The 22,104-nt window shown below is 44.8% G+C and overlaps 1 long non-coding RNA gene across 1 annotated transcript; it reads right to left on the reverse strand.

Moving 5' to 3' along the window:
* Positions 1–6,348: 6,348 nt before the first annotated feature.
* LOC109312043 lies at positions 6,349–18,733 on the reverse strand. The gene is made up of 3 exons (XR_002101700.1): positions 18,648–18,733; positions 9,392–9,492; positions 6,349–7,361 (listed from the first exon to the last, which is right to left on the reverse strand). It is a non-coding gene; the product is annotated as an uncharacterized LOC109312043 (long non-coding RNA).
* Positions 18,734–22,104: the final 3,371 nt, after the last annotated feature.

Raw genomic sequence — 22,104 nt, forward strand, 5'->3', positions numbered from 1 at the left:
TCCTTGTCCACACAAAGTTTTAAGCCAGCAGCATAACTGTGGCAGCAGCATTTCTACTCAAGCAGTGCTAGGAGCATCAACTGATGTGATGGCTCATTACAATCTGCTTGATCTCTTCTAAAGTCTTCATTCCATAGCTTTTAACAATGCTCTCTTCTTTTTAAAGGTCTTGATGGTCCACCAATCAAGCTATCCTTTGTTCTCCAACTTTGCTGTCTGTTAGTTGCTCCTGGTAATGGCTCTCCTATTTCACACCCCTGTGGATTGTTCTTATCTCATTCCAATGAAAGTATATTTGGTTTTGCTTCAATTTTTAACTGAATAATAAAGCCGTAGGCTACTAGCATATTAGTAACGCTTCAAATTTATTCTTAACTGGACAAAAACGTGCTGTTTTTCTTTGTGATAATGCATCTTACCAAATGCATTCCCCTTTCCAAAATCCTAGATCTGCCTATGGCTGCAGCTAATACATCTGATAACAAAGTTACTTTAATTGTTTTATCTACAAAAAGAAAAAGAAATGTGTTAAATTCAGCTTCTTAAACATCAAGCACAGCCCACTCTATTAACTACTTTTCTTTTTCTGAGGTTATATAACCACAGGGACAATAGGGAGGTAAGATAGTTATATATTACTTATTATTGATATTTTTGTTACTATTTAAGTTATAATGTGATTTCTTAAAGGTTCTTGTTATTCAGGTTACCACTCTCAACTGCTCACAGTTCCTTGACATGACTGCAATAATTACTTTCGTATGAAAGAGCATATATATAATGAATTTGCATTCTTTTTTGATAAAGGCAAAAAGGCCATTACTTTTCGGCCAATTGTCCTGTATAAAGAGGTAGGAACACAGTAGTAAAAGAATCCCCAATAAACTAGATTTATCTCCGGTTCTCAGGAAAGAACGTCTTTACTCTTAGAATAATAGGATATAGGAGCAGACTGCCCAGGGAAGTGGTAGAATCTCCTTCATGCAAGGCTTTCAAGAGAAGGCTGCATAAACGTTTGGTATAAATGGTTTAGGAATACCATTCCCACACTCCAGGACAGAGTTGGACTGATTGCCCATGAGGTTCCCAACCCTATGACTCTATGATCCCGAGAACATATAAACATTTCTGAATCTCTTCTACCAACCAACTGAACTCTTTCCAGAGCGTCTAAATAGTGCAAAGAAGCATGCCACTGAGCAAGATGGTGCTGTCCTTGAGAACATTCCTCTGGTTCTCTTGATGTACATATTTCAGCTAAAGTGAATGTCACTGAAGTCAGCTGGGACCCCACTAAACAGTTACAAGGAAGTATTTCCCGTGCTCTGTAATTTTGGTGGCACATATGTAATTTCACCCCAGGGTAGCTTTCCCAGGCTCTCTTCAGTTGCAAAACAAAATAGAACTATGAAAGAGTTGATTGCTGTATTGCCAACACTATCTATAATTTTCAGGTCTAATGAAAGGATCTGCCCCTGACTTTAGGAAAGATAAGTGAATGGAACAGTTGTTGGCAGGACAAAAATTGTATAAAAGCACAAACTGCTCATTTTTGTGCCAGCCACACACCATGAGTTAAAACATTTAGAGGGATGGCATTTACCTAAAGATAGTTTTAAAATTTGAAGACTTGTTAATAAATATGATTTAAAAATCTAGTATTTTGTGGGGAAAGAAAAGCTCCCTATGTGAATACATTGTGCTGGACTCAGTTTTCCGGTGGCCCCAGGAGCAGCCGTTCCTTTTGGTCACTGCTGCCAGTGTCACCCCCACTGCTAAACCCAGCCTCACTGCCCTGCACCCACAGCCATGGGCACCAGGTGGAGCAGGTGGACGGGCAGGCAGGGTCTCCATGGAGACCAGCCCGGCAGCCCATGGGCATGGGCAAGGCATGCTCAGCTGGGCAGATAGGATGAGGCTGCAGGTGGATGGGAGGTGGTATCTGGAAGTGGGATGGGCAGGCAGGGCTAGGACTGGGACTGGGGCTGGGATCACCGGGTGGTGACAGCACAGGGATGGGGCCCGGGGCAGAGCTGCGATTCACTCCCTGTACGTCTCTGCCCATTGAACCAGCATCCATTGCACGGAGGTACAGGAAGCAAGTCATGGCTCTGCCTTGGGCCCTGGCCCCGCACTGTCATCTCTCCACAATCGCAGCCCCATCCCTGACCCCACCTGTCTGTCTCACTCCTGGATGTCACTCTCCACCCACCCATAGCTCCATCCCATCTGTCTGGCCAAACATGCCCTTCCTGCAGGGGTCCTAGCCGGTCTCCATGGAGACTGCCCCTTTCTGTCCAGCGCCCCTGTGGTAGGTGTACAGGCATAGGCTAAAAAGGATCAATTGCCACCCCCCACCCCATACCAGCTCAGTACCTCTCCCATACTCCAGCCTGCAACAGCTCACCAAAACTCTTTAAGTGGCCCTCCAGGCCAAATAATTGTCCATCCCTGCACTACCCACTCAAACACAAATACAGCCTCACTAATGTGGCAGAAACTGTATCCTGAAGCAACGAGCAGAGTCCACCAAAGGATCCAATGCACATTCAGGTCTTGCTCTCTGCTATTTAGTGGGCAAACCCCGTGCCCTAGTTTGGTTACATTCAGCCTACATGAGGCTAGTAGATGTAATGTGTTCATTCCATGAGAAATATCACCGCTGAAAGCAACCAAACTCATATGATTTCCAGCCCCAGCCAGTACCCCTCCATCTAACATGTGGTGTCAGAAAGCTGTCAGCAAACCGCTCACCAAGGTGTTGCTAATGCCACACTTACCACAGTTCCAGGTCCCTCTCTACTGCCTAGTAAAAAGCCTGGCTGGACAAAATTGACAATCTTTGAAAATATCAGCCTGCTACAGCTAAGGGCTTCTGCCACTACTCACATTGTCGCTACACTGGAAAAACAACTTTCTGGATTGAGGCTGCCCTTTATAGCCAAGTTGACAGGTGCAGGTGTGGCATGGTGCGTTATGGCAAGACCAGCCATGCCTGGGACATTTTGGGCAGCCCTTGGTACACCTGTAAAGAATGCGTACACCTGCTGGTTGGCTGCTCTTTTCATGATAAGCTCGGCCTGCATGTCACAAGAAGGGTTGTGCAGTGGTTGTGAGCATAAATGCAAGCATCTAATAACTTGCATTTTCTTCAAGAGGATCTGGCACCTGTCCTTTAATAATTTGATCTACAAAGCACTGTTGTTATATCCCTCCACATATCACAAAGATACTATAAAAAAGCCTTGCCTTTCAATATATCCCTCAATGCTTTTAACACTTTTTATGGCTTTGTTCTAGATTGGGGTGCTCAATCCCCAGCTTGCAGGACAGATCCAGCCCATGGCCCTAGGTCTTCAAGCCTGTGGAGCCTATGGCCACTGCTCCTAATCCCAGCATGCAGGGCCAGACAGAGGAAATGCTGGGCCCTGGAGCCCAGTACCAACATGCTGGAGTGGGAGGGGTTGGTATTAGGCCCCCAGAGGCCAATCCCAGCATGTGGGAATGGGAGGGGCTGGTGCTGGGCCCCAGGAATCAACCTGTTGTGCCAGGGGCAGAAGGGGATGGTGGTGAACCCCAGGACCTGATCCTGGTGCCTGGGGATGGCCTGCCCCACTTATCTGGCCTGCAGGCAAAAGGTTGAGTACTGCTGTTCTAGATGATGCCACTAGCACTCAGAACTATGCCAGTTGCTCCCCAAAAAGGCAGGATGGAGAGAAACAGTGTTAATCCAGATGCCTGGATTAATTTCCCTATTCTTCCTCACAACAGGGAACTCTGACCTTAGGAAGGTTATTTTACCTTTCTGGGCACATCCACATATGCAGGCATGTGCACTTGCAGCAGTTCAAATGGCATTAGCACAAATTTGTGCCAGAGATTTGTGCCTCAGCACATGTCCCTGAACATATACTTTGGTGTGGGGCAAGTTGTGCTGCTTGGGGCAAACTGACCCTGCCCAGCTCCGGTATAAAAAGCTGCCCTGGCAAGCAGCTCAGGGCTACTTACCTTCATGAAATTCTGAGGCCCAGCCAGTTACTATCTGGAGACATAGCCCCTTGTGCCAGCTGGACTGCTGAAGCAGCCCTAACCTAGAGTGGCCCCTACACCCTCTACCCACTACAGCAGTCTGGCAGTGGGGGCTACTGCCTGGCTGTCACCTGCTGCCACCTGCAAAAGCATCCTCCCCCTTGGACCTGCAGCACCATGGCTGCATGCCTCCCAGACCTGGATGGGGATCACACGGGCACCTGGGCTGTGGTATGGGCACTGCAACACAGCCTCCTGTACCTCTGAGCCAGCTGCCAGTGAGCCATGGCTGCACAGTTGGCCTTCAGGCAGCACTGCTGTCATGTCTTCTGGTGTGCCTGCTCTGTCATTTGGGCAGCTATTGCCCAGAAGATGTGCTCCTTGCAGTGGCCCCTGCCTGCCCCCACTAGTTCCCTCCCAGCAGCAGTTCTGTCCCAGCACAAGAACATGAATCCAGCTGCAGCTTTGTGGCTCTGAGCAGTGTCAGCCCTTGCTGTTCTGCTCCTTGTGCCTGTGCCCAGACCCCAGCCATCCCCATGCTGTTCCTGGGCAGCCTTTGACTGGGGCTCAGGGACTGGGCTGGGCAAGCCCCTTCCCTGCCAGTCTGGTCTCTCCCTGCTCAGATTGCTCTAGGGAGGTTGGGGGGATTTGTGGGTGAGTATAGGGGTGGGGGTAGGGTTTGTGAGGATAGATGGGGTTTGTGTGGGGGTTTGGGGTGGTATAGGGTTTGTGGGTGGGTATGTGGGTGGGGGGCTTGTGCAGGTGGTTTGGGGTTGTGAGGGGGTTGTGGTTGTGGGGGGAGTGTGCAGGGGTCAAGGGAACTGTAGGGGTACTGCTCAGAAGAGGTGTGTCCCTCCCCCCCCCCCGCATGGAAAACAGTCCCCCCCCACAGAAGCAGTGACTGTTGGGGCACTTGTGGGTGCATGGGACATATGTAGGCAGGACTGGGCCTGGCCTGATAGTGCACAGTTCCTGCCTGCAGTGCCAAGAGTCCCACATGACAGCAAGTGCGGCCTGCTCTTGTCTGAGAGCATGCACCAGTGGGATGGGCCAATGCCCTGCGCCATGTGCATCTCCCAGTCTCAGGCAACACTGCTCTGCCAGGAGTGGCCACAAGTACCCTGACAGCTGCTATGACTGCGGGGGGGGCGGGCTGTGCGCCATGTGGGGGGGAGGAAGGGATGACCCACCCCTACCGTGCAGTCTTCCCCACACCCACAGTCCCTCTCCCCCATCCCTACCTACCTGCTGCAGCCTTGCCCCACTCCTATTTGCCCTAGCATGCTGAGGCAGCATGCTGGAGCAGCAGGGGCATGTGGAAACCATAGAGATGCTCTGGCCATGTGCTAGAGCATTTTTCTGGAGGACCCAGCCTCTGGTTGCACTCTCCAGGAGCGCACCCTGTGCCTCGTTTTCCCAGTGGGTTGTTTTTTAATACTGGGATTTCCTGGTATCAAGTTTAGAGTCTGTGCTGCAAATATGCAATGCAGGGAGCATTTTTTGTTCTTAGTGTGCCTCTTGTGACCTCCCAAACTGCTGTAAAATGCTGCAACAGGCACATGCTTGCTCACCTGGACGCAGCCTCTGTGTCTCAGTTCCCCATCCGTATATAGCAATAATGACAGTTCTCTACTTCACAGGAATACTCTAAGGATTAGGCACTCAGTGATATAAATGCCTGATATGGATAAACATTTTTAAAAAAAGCCAGTTCCCTGGAGAGCTGCATTCAAAATCATGTCCATCCAGTTGATTTGTGTAGTCTTATCCCTCTACCAACCCGGAGCTCACTGTAAGTCAGCAGTGTTCCTTATGACTGCATACAGATGAGTGTGTATGTTTGGTTCCCTGGGGACAATTAGCAGTGGCGCATCTTGTACCGCTGCTAGTTGTTCCTGGGGAACACCCATGTCACATGCCTTCTGGTGCACAGTAGGTTATCTTGGGTTGGATTGGGTTGGGTTGGGTTGGGTTGGATTGGGTTGGGTTGGGGAGGCTGGGGCCACCAACTGTGCTGGACCTAGCAGCCTTACCTGGGATCCTGTGGGCTGGGGAAGCTGCAGCCATGGTGGCACTCCTGCAGCTGGGATTCTGGCGAGCAGCTGGAGTGTGGCTCTGGCTGGTCAGGCACTGATTTTGGGTAGCACATGCTGCTTCCACATGTGCTTTTTCCTGCATTGTTTTTGTTTTTTTTTTGAACCAGGGATTTCTTGGACTCAATAACACCCCCACACTGCAAGGTAGTAGTATGGGAAATGCTTAAATGTTCAGTGTGTAGCACTGCAGATGAGTCTGTGGTGCCACATACCACATGGCCATACTCATCTGGACACACCCTCTGTGTTTTAGAGTCTTATGTGTGCTAGGGTCTGCTTATGCATTTTGTCCTCCAAGATGTGGGCTTTGGATTGATGTGATGCAACAAATATGGATTATAGACAGTGAAAGAACATGGTAAATGATAACAGTCTCCTTTGCTTATTCAGCCAGGTTTTAGTGTGTTTATATTTTAAAACTGAGACATCTTATGATAATGTGTTTTATTCTGCTGTATCTGTTCAAGTGTTTTTGCAAATCAATTGGCATCACAGAATGGGGCAGTGCTACATAAATATAAATGAAGGACTACTATATTATCATTACAGTTATTCTATTCAGAATCTTCTGATTTGTTTTCTTTTTCTCTTGGCCTCCAACACTGCAGCTCCTTTCCTCTATGTCTACACTTTGTAACTCTTCAAAGCACTACCTGCTAGAGATTTCATAGTAGGGAAAATAACAAGTCACCTTGTGTTAAAAATGCACTCCCTGAAGTCACAGGAACTCTTCACTTCACATGGTTAGGTATTCAGAATCAGATTTTTGTTTTGGAAGGGCAAGGCCAGTTATTGTAAATGAAAATGCCAAAATAATACTAACACTATAGCTGCTGCCTGTTGATTCTGGATGAGTGAATATTACATATTGCCATTGCCAAACTCTCTTTAAAGGGGATAAATATATAAAGTAGCAATAGTATTATCCTCCAGAATTTACCAATTTGAAAAAAAACAAATCAGGATATGGTTGCTATATATGAATGGTACTTACATGGCTCCCATCATAGACCCCCCAGTCTGGAATATGTTTGTCCTCACAGCACCCATTTTGAGAGGAGAGGGACAGAGAGTAAGGCTCAAAGATATTTAGCTGGCTCACTGCTATTGAAATAATTGTTTGGGACCTGAATGACCTGTGCAAGGCAATTCAAGACATTTGTTGGGAAAAGGGAATTCAGACCAGGGTCTTCTGCTTTCCAAATCAGCCCACACCACAGGATCATCTTTCCTCTCCTGTTAACAGGGAAAAGAAGGCAGAAAGCTCAAGTTAACTAAAGCCCTTGATTATGCAACTTATAAAGGGAATGGGTATACTGAGATGATTAGAACATACAGATCTTGTTTGTGGAGATCTTGTACTCGCGTAACATCAGGGCAAATTCTGCCATGTGACCCCAGTGCTTGACTTATGAGTAATTATTCCAAGCTGAACCCTGAGCAGAAACCATTAGGTCAGTTAATCTCACATCTACAGCTTTTCCTATGGGGCCTAGTCAGTTCCACGAACAGTTAATTTTATCATTTTGGTTAAACTTATGACAGACAAGTTACATTTGCAGTTTAGAAACTTACAAGCTTTATATTAACTAATATTACCTGTTTAGGCAAAATACCAAATGCCTCTAAGAAGCACATATTTATTGCTTATTAATCCCTCTGGTTCTGGCCATCACACTTGATAGAAAAAGCAGACATGGGTTATAACTATGAAGTTTGGATTTGAAGATAGGAACTTGAATTGCCTTTAAATTCAATGGTATTTGAACATGAAATGCTGACCAACATCATGAAAATAAATGATAAAAATATTAAACCTATTTTAGAAAAATAAAGGGAATAAAAGAAGCATGATTAACAGAAATTTTCAGACACATCTTGCCTTTTGCTTTCACCAACTTGACAGAGAAAAATGATATGCCTCACTGAGAAACCTAACTGCTATCCTCACCAATTCATTTACTCCTGTTTCAGGTGTCTGCAAGCATCATCACTCACATCTGTTTACAAACCATCTTCAAAATGCTGAGCAAGAAAAAAACTCATCAAGCAATAAAGCAGATGGAGCTCAAAGAGAAAAAAACCATAGCTCAGTACTTGTGACACCGTTTGTAAATACATCTGCAAGCAAAAATATTGATTAAAATGATAGTATGAAACAAAATTCCTCTTTACTATATCATAATTCATCCTGTGCCCATGGTTCAAATTACACTTGGGGGGTCTGCAAAAAAAATTGGCCAGGTTCAGGCCTGTTTGCATGGGTCTCCACCAGTACCACAGGGCTGAGGCCAGCAGCAGTGGCAGCTGGAAGGAACTGCCACCGTTGCCATCTGGGCTGCTTAAAAAGGTGCAGAGCAAGCTGGGGGTTGTGTGCAGTGGTGCATGGGCTGACTGGGCTGAAGAAGGGGTGCTGACTGACCCATGGGGGGGAGGGGCCTCATCTCTTATGGGGAAGCTCAGGCGCCCCATAATTTTAACACTGCCTGTGTTTAAAATATGAAGATGCTTTACAGATAAAGAGATATGGGGTCAGATTCCCAACTACTCCCAGTGACTGATGCTAAGGAACTATTTATGCTTTCTCAACTTTGGAGTTTTGTTGTTGTTGTTTTTTTTTTTTGCTGGAGTGCTCCTGGGTCTAACGTAGAACAGCTCTGAGCCATACCAGTTGCTGGCAGCCCCTAATGACTGTTTCTGCTCAAGTCACATTCCTCCATGCCCCACTTCCCTGAAAACACCCACTGTACTGGGGACCTAAAAAGGATGGAATAGGAAGTATTTACTGCTGTGTAAATCCTTAGTGGAATTACAATGGTAATATGACCATGATAAAGACTAGGCCTGATAGTACACTTGTGCTATGGTAAAATACAGTGAATGACAGCCACAAACAATCAGTAACTAAATGGTCAGATGAATGAAGACTACAGTTACACATGGTAATTAGTTTGCTGAGCGTATGTGTCAATGGTCCCATCATTGTGATGGAGAGCGGTGGAGAAATTATGGACAGGAACAAGTCAGGGGAAGAAGAGGGAAAGGGAAGGGGACAAACAGGGATCAGAGACAAATGGTGTTGATATAATGAGGCAAAGAGGAAACTAAAATTCTAATAGTGGGATTCAAAAAAGGGGCAACTGAAAGGCAGCCAGGTGAAACACAGAATACAGGATTTGTGTCCTTGATAGAGAGAAGGCAGACAACATTTTCTTTTATTTTGGAAGAATAACACGATGACACTGTGTGTAGGAGGTGGCTCTTACTGAATGGAAATGCTGTAAGTGGAACAATCCTGGCTTTACCCCAGAGGATCTAGTCTAAGAATAATGAGGTTACTGTAGGTGCCGTCAGGGTAATCACAGTCCTAAAGAACAAAAGGAAGAGATTACATCTAAAGAGATACCTTGCTAGACATTACAGTTTATATAGAAACATTTGAAAGCCAAAACATTCCAAGGCTAAATTGTATTGATAATTATTATAAGCAATAATAATTAAAACAATTATTTGCTCTCCTCTTATTCTGTCCAACTAAATCTCAAAAAATTGCAAACATGAGAACTCTATAATTAATTTAGCTGTCTATATCCCTGATGAGGTAGGCATTCTTATTTCCACATTACAGAGAAGGAAACTTGGGTATGGGGAAATTGTAACTTGCCGACAGTAAAACAGGAAGTCTATGACGTAGCTGAACAGAACTCAGATCAAAAGAATTCCAGTCCTGTGATTTAATCACAAGATCATTTTTTCTCTCCTTTACTTTGTAATTTTTGAAAGTTTTTAAAACCATGAGAATTTATAAGGCATGATGTAATAACCTTTACATCCCACCCTTGTATAACATATTATATAGGCTCTATGAATTGTGTAGGAATACAATATGTCTAGTATAAAATAACCATCCAAGGTGTGTATTCAACATATTTCAGCAGGACATGCAAGTATACAGGTCTAAACCTTAAACATGAGTAGAGATTGTTGGGTGCCTTCACAGATGCACTCCATTGGAGATACCTCAAACAAACACCTGGTCTTAAGGAGGAACAGGTCGTGCATGCTCTATAAACCGGATCTCTCTGGATCTGAAGGTGCTTTCTCCACAAAAAGATCATTGCATTGCCTACTTTTTAGGCATCTTGTTGCCTAATGGAATCCACAGGGCCAAGTTAGACATCCAGAGATTCTCCATACAGTCAATGGGGAGAATGGGGAGCCTGTGAATGGGATCCATAAACACGAGAAGGCTGAGTGAGAAGCCACCTTAATCAGCTGGTAGGAAATGCTGAGAAGATAGGGCTTTAGACCCAGCTTGTCAGAGCATGAGGCATCTCCCCGTAGCCCAGTCAGCTGTGTATCTCCATTCACAATTCACAGCTATGACCCTCTTATGGAGTTAGGTACTTAAGCTAGCTCTCTCTCACAGCAAAGGAGAGGGGTGATGACATTCTCTACATGAAAAATTAAATATCCACAGGAAAAGAGACTGAAAGCCTTTCGTGAATCTAGTTCTAAGCCTTCTACAATATACCATCTGAGTCACAGCAGGAGATGAACATAAAAGGTAGGGCTTTATTACCACTGTATATTTTGCTTCCTTACCTGTCTTATCATCATACACGCTCTTCTTTAAAGTTAAATCTCATTCCTCACTGATCCAACAACATTTCATAGGGTCTGATTAATAGTTTTCTGCACTTGGTGTACTTAATACCATGTTTTAATCTGATGACAGTCAAATAATATTCTTCTCCTAGCTTGTTAATGACTAGGCAGAATAATGCCTAGTCCCAGAAGAACACTAAGCTGTATGGAAATCCACTTGATACCACTTATATTCTGATGTAACACCACTGGTAATAATATGTTGTTTCTCATCTGTCAGCCAGCTTTTTATCCATATTTATTGCATCATTACCCAGACAATACTCACCAAGCTCTGTAAAGAACAGTGATGCCAGTTGAAACACCCAGTCTCTACAAGCTTTCTGTATGTTGCTGTGCAAAAGCTTTCCGAAAAATCCAGATGAACTGCATCCACTTCATTTTCTTTATCTACCGGTCTGTATCTGAAAAAAGCCTATCAAGTTTGTCTGGCAGAAGTGAGTGTTCTCAGGCCCCTTGCTTGGAAGTGTTAACAGGCCAAATCTATACCTTGCTGGACTCCCCTGAAATCAATGACATTTCTGTAATGATAATTTGGCATTAGAAATTGTATTGCAGTATTTTGCCTGAAATTAACATTTGATTTACCCAGAATGTCATGAAATGACATTTAAAATGGGTAATAGTGAACTGGATATAGGAATGCTACAACATGATATGAAGAGAAGTCCACCATGTTTCAGTAATTCCTTGTGAGTGATAATATTAATGTAACACAGCACACTAGGGAAACCCCACCCCACACCATCGCAACTGCAGCCAATATAATGTGCTGTATTTTGTGTGTGCATGTATCACATTAGCTCCCAGTGCTAGGATTCCATGCTTACACAAGGAAAAATAACAAGCAGAAGTAAAAACTTACAGAAACTCATGGGAACACATCTGTATTCCCTCCCAGTAACTGAGAAGATAATAAGCAATTTTGCTAAAGTGAACAGTTATAACCAATTACCCATTATAACCTGTAATCAAGTTGATGGCATCTCTGGTTCACAGTGAAAATATCTTTATTCTTACTTTTCTTCTCACACATCAAATGGGAAAATGTGTTAATTTCCCACCCCCCTGACTTCTTTAGAGATTAAGCTAGCTAGTTGTCAAGGTACTACCTGAGAGTTGAGAATCACAGAATCATAGAAAAGTAGGGCTAGAAGGGATCTCAGGAAGTTATCTAGCCCAACCCCTGGCCTGAGGCAGGATTGTCCTCAACCATCTCATGTAAATCCATACTAAAACTACATCAACCCTATTGCACAGCTATAAGACATCGAAATCTGGCAAAGCAGGGGGACAAGGGAAGTTAGTGGCTGCCAAGCTTGTTAAAAGGCAGACAAGGTTCTTTGGGTGAATCTGATATCTTTTATTAGACCAACTTAAATAGTTGGAAAACAATTTTAAAGCAAGCTTTCAGGTTCAAAACCCTTCATCAGGCTAAGGAAGTTTCAGCAGTTGCTGTGTGCTCACCAAGATATCAGATTCACCTGAAGAACCTTGTCTGCCTATGTCCGTAGACCACCACAGCTACAACCTACATCCCTGTAAGCATGTTAAAATGAGCTTGAGAGATCCAAGAAAGAGGGCTGTGCCCCCTGCTACAGAGCAGGGTAAAACTCCTACAGTCTGTAAATCTGACCATAGGGTAAAATTTCTTCTTAACCCCAAATGTGATGATCAGTGTGACCCTGAGCAGAGAGGCAAAACCCTTTAGTCAGACCCTCCAGTCATGGATTTTAGTCCCAGCAGGAGTACTGGCACACCCAAGTAAAAATCCCCAACCTTTGCTGCAGCCAGGACCTCATGTTTCTGAGGAAGGTGAATGAATCTTCTGATGTGTGTAGCAACAGGAGGGGGGAAAGTTCTCACAGACCCATGTGGCAACAAGCAAAACCCAGAAGCATGGGAAATATGCATAGCAGGGCATAGCTGTAGCTACTCTTAGATCATCCCTGACCAATGCTTATCCAACCTCTTCTTGAACACCTCCAATGATGGAAAATCTGCAACTTCCCTAGACAATTTGTTTGACTGCCTCGGTGCTCTAACAGTGAAGAAGCATTTTCTGATACCCCATCTAAACTTTCTTTGCTCCAACTTGAAGCCATTGGTCCACACTCTGCTCCTGGCAGCAAGGGAGAAAAAGTATTCTCCCTCTTCTTTATGACAGCCCTTCAGATATTTGAAGACTGCTATCATATCCCTTCTTAAGGACCTTTTCTGCAAACTGAATATGCCCATTTCCTTCAGCCTCTCTTCATATGGCTTGCCTTCCAATCGCTTTATAATTTTTGCCACCAACCTCTGGACCCTGCATCTAACTTCTCTTTTTAAACTGTGGAGCCCAAAACTGCACACAGTATTCCAGATGAGGCCTAAGCAGTGCAGAACAGAGATACTATCACCTCCTCTGCTTCTACTGATGCAGCCCAAGATCTCATTCTCATTCTGTGCAGCTGAGTCACACTGCAAACTCATATTGAGCCTGTCATCCATCAAAACTTCTAGATCCTCTCTGCCATATTGCCATCCAGCCAGTTATTACCCATCTTGTACTTGCATTTTTGATTAATCTTCCTGAGGTGTAGCATCTTGCATTTGTCAGCACTAGACTTAATTCCTTTAGTTCCAGCCTAGATTTCCAATCTAACAAGATCCTGAATTGCGCTCCCGTCCTCCAGTGTGTTTGCAGTTCTTCCCAGTTTCACATCTCCTGCAAATTTGCTCAAGGAGCTCTTCATTCCAGCATCTAAAATGCTAATAAGCATTGTGACCTCCAGGTTTCGAATAGCCACTCTCAGGCACCTTTCGCTTCGGTGGTAACCGTCAAGCGCCTTACGGACTCGTATTGTTGCACAAGTAGATGTCTTCCTCCCGAGTCTCCAACCCCGTACTCGCCTCCAGTATTCCCTCTCACAAGCTCATCAATCCAGCTGGGGTCTGACAGCAATATCCACCCTTACTGTAAACCCCCTCCAGCTCGCCCAGGGTCTTCTTCCCCCTGACGTGGCTTCCTCCGTGCCCTGTCATCCCTGCACTCCCACCTGGGGTCAGCTCTGTCTCCGGGTGCCACTCCAGTGATGCTTCCGGCCGGCGTGCCTGTTGCTCCTTTGCTGTCCCATGAGGCCTCCTGCCAGGGTGCTCCGCCCAGTCCTGTCAGCATCTGTCCCTGCTTACCCGGCTCCACAGGTCCCACGGGCAGAGTCCCTTCTGTTGCCAGCGTCGTCTGCATCTCCTTCCCCATGCCATCCACCCCCTCTGCGGCATTGGCCGCCATTTTTATCCCTGCTGGCCAGCGCCTGATGCTGACATCACCGCCTGGCCATAATTGAATAAAAAGGCAGCTGACAAGCCACGGGGGCTCTTCCTTCCGCCCTTCACATATCATGCCCTGAGCTGCTGGTAAGTATCTCCCATTACTTTGTTGCCTGGGACAAGTACGTTAAACACAGTTGGGTCCAGGACAGACCCCTGTGGGACTCCACTCCATTCAAGTTTCCTGCCATTCTGATATGGATCTATTTATAACTACCCTTTGCTTGCAGCTATTGAGCCAGTTGTTTGTTCACTATGTAGTAGTTTTATCTTGTCCAGTTTTCTCCAATTTGTTTATGAGAAGTTCATGTGGGACTTCATTTTCCTAGGAATGCCAGAGATTTATCATGTGATTTGGGGGAATCCAGATCATGTCCCTGTGACACAGATACCCCATCTAATGTTGGATGATTGGAATAACTCCCAATCTTGTACAGGGGGTACACGGTTTACTACAATAATATTTATCTTAAGATCTTCATATGAATGAATGACAATTCTTCCACTCTGAGAACAGGAAAAGTAGAAACATTCATCTTTGGAAACAAAGGATCTCTCATTCCTGTGGATCAGAATCTTAAACACTTACAAATATGGGGTAATATTCAACTCCTCAGGTCCAGCCATAATCACTGGGAATATTCACTGAAAAAGGTAGTACTCTGTTTAAGTGTATCAAATTGTGACCCTGAGGGAATGGACTGGATTATTTGCCCAGACTCAAGGAAATGAACTTACTGTGCCCATTTTGTACAAAATGCAATGGCCCCAGTAGTAGCCTGCTGCTTCAGGAGACACCCCCTCCTCCCCTGTGACTACTCTACTAGCTGAACTAAAAAGAATTATCATTACTCATTATAACACATCACCATAGGCCACATTAAGGAACATGGGCCTGATCCCGATCTCATTAGTGCCAGTGTAAATCAGTGATACCACTAAGATTAGAGTTAAACCCCTAATTGTCTCCCAGAGAGAAAGAATAGAACCAAGTGGGATCTCCAGAAGGATCAAGCCTGTAAAGACCCATCAGCAGTGCAATAATGCCCTGTCTGATAATCATTACCAGTCCCTTGTAAGCCTTTTTGTTTACATCTGTTTGACTTCCTTTTGTTTTATGAGGCTGCTATTTTAAGCCGTGCAAAAGGTGACCTGGCTTGCTGCAGTTCTTTGAGTCCATATTTGCAAAGAGACTTTCTCCAACCCCAGCTGGTAACAAGATGTTCTGCACCTATGAATCATGCCTGAATCACCTGTCCAAGGGCCAAGAACATCCAGTCTCTTCACTGGGGAAACAGCAAACTCACTGGTTTACACAACAAGGTTAACCAAAAGGGACAGGTGAGACATCCTGTGGTTGTTACCAGCCCTGGTTTACAATGTACTAAAACACCAGTACTTAGTAACAATTTGAAAGCTGGATTAAATTAGAGGTTTGGTTTGGTTTGGTTTGGTTTTTCCAGTTGATTTGATTTTTCTTTTCAGTTTCAAGCAGGAAATTGTCAGCAACCAAAGCCTGAAAAAACATTGAAGGAAGATTAGAGGAAACTTTTGTTAACTCCAAGCCTACTATTACCAAAACAAAGCGCTAAAGTCATGCAGTATTAATGATGCCCTGTGGGAAGTCACAAGGAAACACCCATCTTCAGCATGAGCAAACAGGTCAGCCAATGCTTTTGGCTGGTCTCTTTTAAATACGTTCAGTAAAATCTCAGGCTCTTCTCCATAAATTTTGTAGTGTTCATCTTCACAAGCAATTAAATTCATGAGGGCAGTTCTCCTGAGGCCTTGCCTTCAGGAATCATAGAATCATAGAAATTAAAGGCTGGAAGAGACATTGTAGATCCATAGTGCACAGGAAGTTCAATCTTTATTTATACTGGGATAACTGGGAGGTGAGCCTGTGTCTACCCTCTGCATCATGGAAACTAGATGTAATGGCCTCCGTAACATGAGAACACACTGTGAGTGAATCATATCTCTAAATTTCCCCCACTGTGCAAAAAAATGTTACACAGCAGGATAGAGAGTAGAGGTAAGATTTGTGAAATGTTTGCGTCTCCTACTCTAAATTGGATAGAAGCACTGAAAAATATGTCTTCTTTCTTTGTGCCTTGTTTGACATAGTGAGGTGTCTACATGATGGCTTTCTCACAACAGTAAATGCAGACAGGGTTAGGTGCAGGCCCTCTCTTTTTCTCTCTCAGAAATACTGGCACAGTTGCATGAGAAATATATTTGAATTGATGAGAAATCCAGGAGATAGCCCTCTGGAACAGTACTACTGCTGCTCATTAAAAATAGGCCCCACATTTACCTCCCGGCTTCATTTATCTTTGATTGGAAGAAAAATTACTGTATATGCACCAGGTGTTTTATTAACTGAGTTGAAGGACTTTCACTAGACACACCTCAATTTGTGAGGCTCAAAAGGATTTCCCTTTCACCCATCCTGACACAAACAGGTTGCTCCCTTAGAGTCTCATAATGTACCTAAATCAAACTGTGACTCATACTGGGCTTGCCTCAAAGAACAGTTTCTTCATTTGAGGGTGTCAAGCATATTGAACACATCAAGTAATTTAGTTTTGCAACATTTGGGGGGAAGGATTATTAGTCAATTCTTGATGCAGGGAAAATCAAGACATGAGAAGGTTAAGTAAGCGGCACAGGTAGTGTACTCAGGAACATGATTCATGTAGCGATGTTGGGAACATGATTCAAGAATTGTAACTTTCAGTCCCCTGCTTTAGCCAGTAGGTGCAATCCTTTCCTTAATGTGCTGCCCCTTGTATCCCCATCTAAAAATAAAAGATGCTGCAAGGCTTCTATGTTTACCAAGAGTTCCTCAGTATGATATAATTAAATGCTTATGCGCAATGTTGTCAGTACAGAAAGACACAAGTTTTTCTGGAATAGGAAAAAAGACATAATTTAATCCATGATCTGCATCAAAAGGATGGTAACTGCAAATGAACAGCTGCTAATCTCACAATATGGAAAGGAGGGACTAGACTAGAAGACTTGCATTGTAATCATTTAGTGTCTTAGCGGAGGACTATACAACATACCTGACATAGTTAGTGTTCAGCTCTACATATACTCCTAATCAGGCTATAATTAACATGTATATGATGAACAGGATATTTGTATCACAGGGATCACTATCATCTAGGGTATCTGCATACTGACTCACAGCATCCATATTTACCTAGGTTTATGTTCCTTTTTCTTCTGGTAGCAGCACACATGATTGTGATTTGGAATAATAATATTGTGTATCTAATAGCTATCCCAAAAAGCAGTCAATTAATTGAGTTGTGTGGAAGGACAGAGATTGATTTTTAAATATTTCTATAGTTTAAAGATAGAAGATGACTACATAGATGACACAATGTCTACTTTTTCTGTCTGTCTTGTTTAAGCTTTCATACCATGCCCATTAACACAGGAAACACAAGTGGCAAAACTGTGCTTATCAAACATTTACATTTTAAAACAGCCTTTGATGTGGTCTACTTGTACTTTTTCCCAAGAAAGTTCCCTAGACTTTTTCTGCGGGAAGCAATAGAGAGTAAATCAACTTAGTTTCCTCCCATCTGTTTCACAAAATCTCTCTTTGCAAGGAACTTCACTTCACAAGTTTGCCATTGCAAATGAAGGTTACCTTATCCTGGCATAGTTTCCTGCACAGTTTCACAGACCCACATCCCATATTCTGCAACACTGTTCCTTTCTGGTGCTACAATCACTAGCTGTGGTGAGATGATACTTTAGTCCTATAAATGGTAGATTCCAATGAATTCCCTGTCCTGGGGTGTGCGCACCTCACTTCCATCCCACAAATAATAGGTATCTCAGCCTCTTCTTCAGCCTCCATCACATCTGCGTGTGTATCACAAAAATAGACAGCAATGTTAGTTTCTGTATCCTAGCTGTGGTGCCCCTTCTTAGCAAAATGTGTGAGAATCTCCAGATCCCATGATGCTGCAGAAACTCTATATAGTTATCTTCCTACATTCAAGATGAGCTACAGGGGCCTATTGAAACTAACAGGGAAAATACACCTGAAAATATTTTAATAGTATCCAATACTTTTTCCAAGAATCCAATATAAGTCCTCTTAGGCAACAACCCCCAGTAATTCTGCAATGTCAAAGTTATCAACATGGGCCTTACTGGCCTCTCTAACTTTGCTGAAAGAAGGAAGCACCAAAGATATGAATAAAATCTTTGTAAAGTTTCACAAAGCTATTGTATGGAATTTAACCAGCATTAGTAACAATTAAACTAATTTAATGCATGAGGGACCAAGCATTGGTGTTCTAATATTTTTTCTGACTATTAGAAAAACACTGTGGTAGCTGAACTTATGCAAATACCTGTGGGCTAGTATGTGATTAATAAACAGAAAGAAAAAAATCAGTCCCAAAGTGCCAGCATTGCCACCCATTTACATTCCTCTACCAGTTCCAGCACACCCCAACATCCATGGCCCAAAGCACTTCCTCCTACAGTACTGTACACAAGAATAGACCTTACTTATCATTCTGGACTGGTCTGTGTGAAGAAGATGAAGAGGAATCTAAGTGTTTTGCTTCATTTGAATAGGCAAGGAGAGCAGTTGTATGCCTGTACGAAGGAAAAGGCATACATTAAAATGTTAAAATATTAACCTTAGTAGTTCAACTGATTTCACTGCCAATTTATATAACTTCCTGGTACTTGCTTTCAGTTTTCTTTCATTCTCAGGCACTATCTTTCAGTAGCATGTAAGCTTAGAACACCCATTTACTCCATGTCCCAGGCTTCAAACTAGAAAGGAGGACAATAACCAGGTCACTGAAAGTATTTGTACTGGGATTTGTTTATCGGGCCCACCCCTTTTCAAACATTAGATTATGGTGTGGGAAGGTGTTTACATGAATTAATTCTTCCAGCTGAAATGATTGTTTTGAAGAAAACAGGATTCTAAAGAAAATAAGGCAACAGCTCAGAAGACTGGAAGCCATATCGTTGCGTAAATGGAGAAAGCATGCCAATGCCTCTAAGTTAAGTACAGCATTGCAGCCATAAATATAAGGTTAAAGGTAATAAACAGGACAAAGAATGTTATTCCTGGCCAACAAGTTACATTTGACAAGCAACAAGGAAAAGACTATAAGAAAAATATCTCCTACAATTAAGCCCTACAATAGCAGATGAGAACCGCATTTAAGCACATGTGCCTGCAGGTGCACACTTTCTGTCAGTTCTTGCAACAACAGGTGCTGAGATTACATATTTGGGCCACCCCATTCAATGAGTGCTACTTAATGATTCAGTCACCCAATGAACAATATCTAAGCCAGGTGCTGCACTATTTCTGCACAGGCTGCTGTAATAGGATTTACTGTTTGCTGTGTCTTGCTATTTGTACTCCAGATTTGCACAGATGCCAAGGGTTGCAGTCTTGATCCTTAGTTGTTCAGCGGCCCTCAGATTACACAAACTGGGAATACCAGCACCAGGAAATACTGTTTAACATATGTCTATACACTCAGGCACAGTGAGATGCAGACAGTGGTGTAACTAGGGTGAAACAACTGGAGTAATTTCCCTGGGCATGGACTTGTGGGGGAGGACAAAAACTGGCAATAACACCAGCAGCACCAGCAGCCGGATGTCACCACTGCCCGCGTGTGGCAGCTGTCTCAGGTGCCCAGCTGCTCTGTCACACTGCTGGACCCAAAGGTAGCCCAGAGGGGTCATCCAATCCGATTCAGTGTTCACAGGTCATTGCTAAACAACTTACTAGACAGTAAGCTTTGTAAACCTGACTGGCAGAGAGTTGCTATGTCATTCTCTAAGACAGTGTTTTTCAACCTTTTAAGTAGCAAGTACTCCCTAGCTTCTGAAAATTTTAATAAGTACCCCAAAACTCAATTTTCCAAGAAATTTTATATTTACAGACTAATGTGTGCTGTATGTTGGAAGAAGGGCTGCGTCTATAAGGCCGTGATATGACAGAGGTCTGATCTGGTGTGGGTAGGGTTACTACCTTTTACACCAGGGGTGCTCAAGAATGTACCTGGGCTAGAGGTGATGTTGGCCAAAGCTAGGAGGGCTGAACCCAGTGTCATGCAAAGTGTGGCATGCCAAAATTTTGCTGGGAAATTTAAAGTGGTGCGCAACGTGCGGTGTGCCAAATTTTTTGCCATAGTTTTGAAAGGAGGAAGGGGTCAGAGAGACAGGGAAACTGGGCGAGAGCAAGCAAGAGAGAAAGAGAGAGGAGAAGGATATAGGGTGAAAGAGTGAGTGAGACAGGGAAGGGGGAAGGGTGAAGAGAGAGAGGAAAGGGAGGAGAGAGAGAGGGGACAGGTAGCAACTGCAACTGTGGTAGAGACAGGTGGTGGTGTCGACTGCTTCTGAGGCCACTGAAGCAGGGTTTGGGGTGATGGGGAGAAGCAGAGGCCCACGGTGCAGTGAGGTAAGTCAGCAGGGGTCAGCAACCCCCAGGGCATGCATGCTGAGCATGGCATGTGAGGCCATGTTGCTTGGCACTCCACTGCCAGCCCAGGCTCTAGGCAGGTGCCTGGGCTGTTCCCAGCAGGTGGCTGGGAGGCTGCAAGGCCTGCTGCAAGCAGCCTGGGCTCTGTGGCTGGCAGCAGCTACCCAGAGCCTGGGTTGGCTGCAGCCAGGAGGCTGCAAAGAGCTCCAGGCTCCAGCATCCCACAGCTCTGAGCTAACAATTGTGGGGGAGTGGGGAGCCTGAGGCAGTGCAACCCAGAAAAGCCCTGTGCCGCTGCCAGCACCACCTGTATCCAGCCTGGACTCTGGGCAGCTGTAGCAGGGAGGCTGCAAACAGCTGCATCAGGCTCCGCAGCCCGGGCATCAGCTCCATGCTGGCAGCGACTGCATGCGCGCCTCAGAGTAGAGAGTGGTCTGCTCTGAGACGCATGTGCAGTCGCCAGCGTGGAGCTGATGCCAGGGCTGTGAAGCCTGGTGCAGCTGTTTGCAACCTGACTGCTGTCTGCTGCAGATGCCCCAGAACCCAGGCTGGCTACAGGCAGGGGCTGGCAGTGGCAAAGGGCTTTTCCCTACATTCGGTGGCAGTGGCGTTGGGGGGGCAGGCAGTAGCCCTCCTCCCATCGCTGCAGCCTGCCCCAAGCAGAGCACAGTGCCACTGCCAGCCCTCCCACCCACAGTGAACTGGGCCCCGGGCGGGCTGGGTCGTCAGTCCCCATAATGCAGGAGGGCGCGGGACATCACCCTTCCCCTCCTGCACTATGGGGGTCTCTGTCTGCCCCCCTCCGCTTCCCCCAAAGCCCAGGCGGGATAAAAAAGAAAGAAAACTTAGCTGCCTGTCGGTAGGGAGTGCGCAGGTATTTGTATACCCACCCTCCCCCTCCTGCAGCAGCCTTTGGTTGGCTTGGGGGTGGAGGCAAGCAGCCGGACACGCACCCGGCAGCAGCAGGGGGAGTGGCGGTGCCCCCTTGCTGTGGGGTTTTTCCACACCTGGTTTGCATACCCCCTGCCTGTGTCTCATACCATGGGTTAAGAAACTGTGCTCTAAGACACACCTAAGAAGCAATTGTGGTATTGCACGTTTGCTTTCCAATCTACTAATTCCTGTTGAATATAGAAGTAACCCCATGAAAAATAGATTCCTCCATGAGGGCTTTACCCTTCTTAGGTGCCTGAGTAATTAAGTGATTATAAATAGCTCAAAGTAATGAGACACAGACAGGCAATGACCTCCCCCAAGGAAACATTGTCCCAATAACTTCATACTCGTCTGCTACCTAATAGCTTTGGTAACTAGTTACAGCATGCGATCAGTCTAAATTTGTGATGTGATGTTAGCTGGTTGTCTTGGAACACAATGTCTTTGTGCATAAAGAGGAGCTCAGATAATCACTTCAGCTTTACACATACTTAGATCAGATTTTTTCAGCGGCATCACTAGCAGCTTAGAAAACTGCTAGTCAGTTCATTTGCTTTAAAGAGAAAAAAAATC

Source organism: Crocodylus porosus, unplaced genomic scaffold (assembly GCF_001723895.1).
Source record: "Crocodylus porosus isolate Cpor-Errol unplaced genomic scaffold, CroPor_comp1, whole genome shotgun sequence".
NCBI lineage: Eukaryota > Metazoa > Chordata > Crocodylia > Crocodylidae > Crocodylus > Crocodylus porosus.